The sequence below is a fragment of the Trichomycterus rosablanca genome, chromosome 5 (assembly GCF_030014385.1).
Source record: "Trichomycterus rosablanca isolate fTriRos1 chromosome 5, fTriRos1.hap1, whole genome shotgun sequence".
NCBI classification, from domain to species: domain Eukaryota; kingdom Metazoa; phylum Chordata; class Actinopteri; order Siluriformes; family Trichomycteridae; genus Trichomycterus; species Trichomycterus rosablanca.
The window spans coordinates 7,378,565-7,383,742 of NC_085992.1; positions in this window are offsets into that span (position 1 = coordinate 7,378,565).

A 5,178-nucleotide genomic window follows, 5' to 3' on the forward strand; every position below is an offset into this window, starting at 1 on the left:
GGGCAGTGCTTTAATTTGTTTTTATTGCACATTGGAAGCTTGACTTGCAGTATTGAAAGAACATTTCTCCATCAATAAAGTCCCCTCCCTCTTCCTCCGCTTCATTCCTCAGTCCATCTTTAAGAAACATCACATATGCCAATCCAATCTCTGCTGTCAACACAAAAGAAAGGGTGGGGTGTGGGGGAAAGGGAAATGTTATTGCTTTTTTTTTTTTTTTTTTTTTTTTTTTTTGCTTTACTGGTGAATTTTCATTTCGATTTAACATATGTCCTTCTTAATCCATCAGCACCCTCCTTCCCACTTCACACCAGTCAATCTGTATGACACCCATTTCATGACACAAATGAATGCTTTATAAAGCTTTCTGTCTTTCCTAAACAAATAAGCCTCTCTTTCAGCTTCTATTCTTTCCCTCTACGTTTCTTCCAATTCATGCTTTGTGACAAAGCTGTCACAGTTTCACCATCTCGAACCCAAGAAACTCCACAAAAAGACAGTGGCCTGTGTCTTGATTGGCATGTTCTAGGCTGACAGTGCCCGATGAGCCAGGCAAGAGCAGGACGAGACTAGATGCCACAATAGGTAGCTGTCACAGTGCTCAAAAAAGGAGAGAGATGGGACAGTCAAACACTGTGCTGCTGACATGAATAACATTGCTGCCGGGTAAATGTGTCAGCCATTTCAGCCCAGTGGAATCTGAGGAATAACTTAGTTAACATGATTCTTTTCTTTTGGCATTAGTCATACATCAGAAGGCCTAATGCTTGCTGTTGGGGTTGTCTACCAGACAGAAATTGGAATATGCTTTTACCAAATGAAGCTCAGCAGATGGGGCATTCTGCCTTGGCAAGACTAGCCAAGAGAATAGAGACTGAGACACTACAGCCAGTCAGTCACATTATTTATGCAGAAAGATCTTAGTCTTATTAAGTTAAATTACAGTGCTGCTACGAATTATATACAGTGCCTTGCAAAAGTATTCGGCCCCCTTGAACTTTTCAACCTTTTGCCACATTTCAGGCTTCAAACATAACGATATGAAATTGTAATTTTTTGTGAAGAATCAACAACAAGTGGGACACAATCGTGAAGTGGAACGAAATTTATTGGATATTTTAAACTTTTTTTAGAAATAAAAAACTGAAAAGTGGGGCGTGCAATATTATTCGGCCCCCTTGCGTTAATACTTTGTAGCGCCACCTTTTGCTGCGATTACAGCTGCAAGTCGCTTGGGGTATGTCTCTATCAGTTTTGCACATCAAGAGACAGAAATTTTTGCCCATTCTTCCTTGCAAAACAGCTCGAGCTCAGTGAGGTTGGATGGAGAGCGTTTGTGAACAGCAGTTTTCAGCTCTTTCCACAGATTCTCGATGGGATTCAGGTCTGGACTTTGACTTGGCCATTCTAACACCTGGATACGTTTATTTGTGAACCATTCCATTGTAGATTTTGCTTTATGTTTTGGTTCATTGTCTTGTTGGAAGATAAATCTCCGTCCCAGTCTCAGGTCTTTTGCAGACTGCAACAGGTTTTCTTCCAGAATGGTCCTGTATTTGGCTCCATCCATCTTCCCATCAATTTTAACCATCTTCTCTGTCCCTGCTGAAGAAAAGCAGGCCCAAACCATGATGCTGCCACCACCATGTTTGACAGTGGGGATGGTGTGTTCAGGGTGATGAGCTGTGTTGCTTTTACGCCAAACATAACGTTTTGCATTGTGGCCAAAAAGTTCGATTTTGGTTTCATCTGACCAGAGCACCTTCTTCCACATGTTTGGTGTGTCTCCCAGGTGACTTTTTATGGATATCTTTGAGAAATGGCTTTCTTCTTGCCACTCTTCCATAAAGGCCAGATTTGTGCAGTGTACGACTGATTGTGTCCTATGGACAGAGTCTCCCACCTCAGCTGTAGATCTCTGCAGTTCATTCAGAGTGATCATGGGCCTCTTGGCTGCATCTCTGATCAGTCTTCTCCTTGTTTGAGCTGAAAGTTTAGAGGGACGGCCGGGTCTTGGTAGATTTGCAGTGGTCTGATACTCCTTCCATTTCAATATGATCGCTTGCACAGTGCTCCTTGAGATGTTTAAAGCTTGGGAAATCTTTTTGTATCCAAATCCGGCTTTAAACTTCTCCACAACAGTATCTCGGACCTGCCTGGTGTGTTCCTTGGTCTTCATGATGCTCTCTGCGCTTTAAACAGAACTCTGAGACTATCACAGAGCAGGTGCATTTATACGGAGACTTGATTACACACAGGTGGATTCTATTTATCACCATCAGTCATTTAGGTCAACATTGGATCATTCAGAGATCCTCACTGAACTTCTGGAGTGAGTTTGCTGCACTGAAAGTAAAGGGGCCGAATAATATTGCACGCCCCACTTTTTAGTTTTTTATTTCTAAAAAAAGTTTAAAATATCCAATAAATTTCGTTCCACTTCACGATTGTGTCCCACTTGTTGTTGATTTTTCACAAAAAATTACAATTTCATATCGTTATGTTTGAAGCCTGAAATGTGGCAAAAGGTTGAAAAGTTCAAGGGGGCCGAATACTTTTGCAAGGCACTGTATATATATATATATATATATATATATATATATATATATAGACGGTATAGAATACCAAATTGGTAGAAATGAATAATAATAATAATTATATTTATTTTAGACACCAAAAAATAAGTGTATTATTATGACAACCTAAAAATAAGGTTCTTTTATCCAAAGCAACCAACAGTTGTGGCTGAATACAATACATGCAGTTGAGGGTCAAAGGCATTCTTATTTTTTTTTACTTTTCATTTTAATCAGCTGCTTTATCCTGGTCAGGTCACGACAGGTCCGGTTCCACTAGAAGTACTGGGCATAAAGCAGGAATACCTTGGACAGGGTCCAAATCTGTTGCAGGGCTTTCTTTTAGAATGGGCCAGTGATAGCTCAGTGGTTAAGGTACTGGACTAGTAAGCAGAAGGTTGCGGGTTCAAGCCCCGCCACCACCAAGTTGCCACGGTTGGGTCCCTAAGCAAGGCCTTAACCCTCAATTGCTCATCGTGTTCAGCTCATTGTGTAAGTCGCTTTGGATAAAAGCGTCTGCTAAATGCTGAAAATGTAAAATGTAAATGTAGAATGAAGCAGTTGTGAAACTGGGAGACACACCCTCCAAAAAGACAGACTGCAATGCAGAAATGTCATTTCAGCTTTACAACAAATGCAAAGACAAACAAAGACTCCTGTCAAAGACTAAACCTACAGCCTATATTGGGCTGCAGCAAGATTGAACAATGTCAGGCAAGTGATCACAAAGGTGGCCATGTCATCCATCAGTTCAGCTATGCAGAAGAAGGGAATAGTAAATCACTTCTGTACTCTAGCAATTAAACCAAATGGATAAAAACAACAGAATGACTGTCAGCATAGTGCCAGAGGATAGAAGTCTTATATCAGCAGACCTGTTACTGATGAAGAGCTAAGGATTCCTCTGAATACAGCTTGCATGTATGAAGTGGCTGGGTCAAAGCCTTCTGGACTCCTAGTTGCTAAAATTGGCAAGTGAGAAAAGAGAGAAAAAACTGTAAAAACAAAATCACAACACTGAACACTGAATGTCCTTATAGCAAGGTGAAAGTCTTGAAGATGGAAATGGATCGTCTACACATCAACATCCTCGGGATCAGCAATCTTAACTGTACTTAATTAGGACACTTTTGATCAGGAAAATTGTGTCTGCTACTCAGGTCATGAATAATAAAGAAGAAATAGAGTGGCCTTAATTATCAATAATCATGTCAACCAGACTGTTATTGGATACAGTGTTGTGAATAATTGACTGACCAATAATCAATCAATCACTGATGGCGAAAAAGAAAAACAAATGAATCCTTGACAGAATCAAACCTAATCTCTCTCTAGAACTTAGAAGCCCAGCTAACCAAACTGAGGTTTCTTTATTTTGGATACATTATGAGAAGAACCAATTCAATGGAAAAGACAATTATACTTGGAGGATTTGAAGGTAAAAGAGAAAGAGAACAGCCAGCTACAAAATGGATGAATACAATAAGAGGAACAATGAACAAGCCTGACAACCCAAACAGAAGATAGAAGACAAAAGACCAAGGAAACACTATTTATATGGTCGCCAGGAGTCGGAACTGACTTGACTGCACTTGATAATTAATTTTCAATGGGCGCAGGGCACACAGTAACCCCCAGGACGGGGCGCCAGTCCATCGCAGGGCACACACACACACATTCACCTATTGGGCAATTAAGTGTCTCCAATTAACCTGACTGCATGTTTTTGGACTGTGGGAGAAAACCTACGCAGACACGGGGAGAACATGCAAACTCAGCTCAGAAAGGACCCGCCTGGGGATCGAACCCAGGACCTTCTTGCTGTGAGGCGACAGTGCTACCCACCGAGCCACTGTGCCGCCCGTCAAGGAAATAATTAAAACAAATATTAAAACAAAGACTTTTTAAATTAAGATTAAACATATATTAAAGAAAACAAACATATTTGGTTTGCTTAATTAAGTACTATATTACCGTTTTATTTAAAGAAAATTCCACAAAAAAGTTTACTATATTATTATATTTTTTTCTGATTTTTTCTGATTATGTACTCTCTCTCTCTCTCTCTCTCTCTCTCTCTCTCTCTCTCTCTCTCTCTCTCTCTATCTCTCTCTCTCTCTCTCTCTCTCTCTCTCTCTCTCTATCTATCTCTCAGTGTAGAAATGAACAGTGAACGTTTGGTCTCGGCTCTTAAATGGCAGCGCTGTTATTTCTGAGCAGCAGCATCAGTACTGACTGGCTCGCTTCTCTGTTTCTCAGCTCAGTCTCGGTACTTATCTTGCGTTCAGTAACTGAATTATGTGGATCTGATGCAATAACCGAACCCGCTGTTATTTATTTTATTGCCTTCAATAGTGCTCAGTAAAGGAATATATCTCGGGGTTTTTCTACGGTGGAGGAGAGGACTATGGGTCCGGGAGAGCGGCTGTAGGAACTGCGTAACGACATCAAGTTTGAATGAAATATGAAAATCAGCAAAATCCAGCAACTCATTGTGGTTTATGATTTGAAGATGTGTATAAGAAGATAACAAAATGATTGATTGTGTTTCATCTGTTAAAATTTGCCTGCCTATGTTTCATCTCCTGAATGCCATGGATTG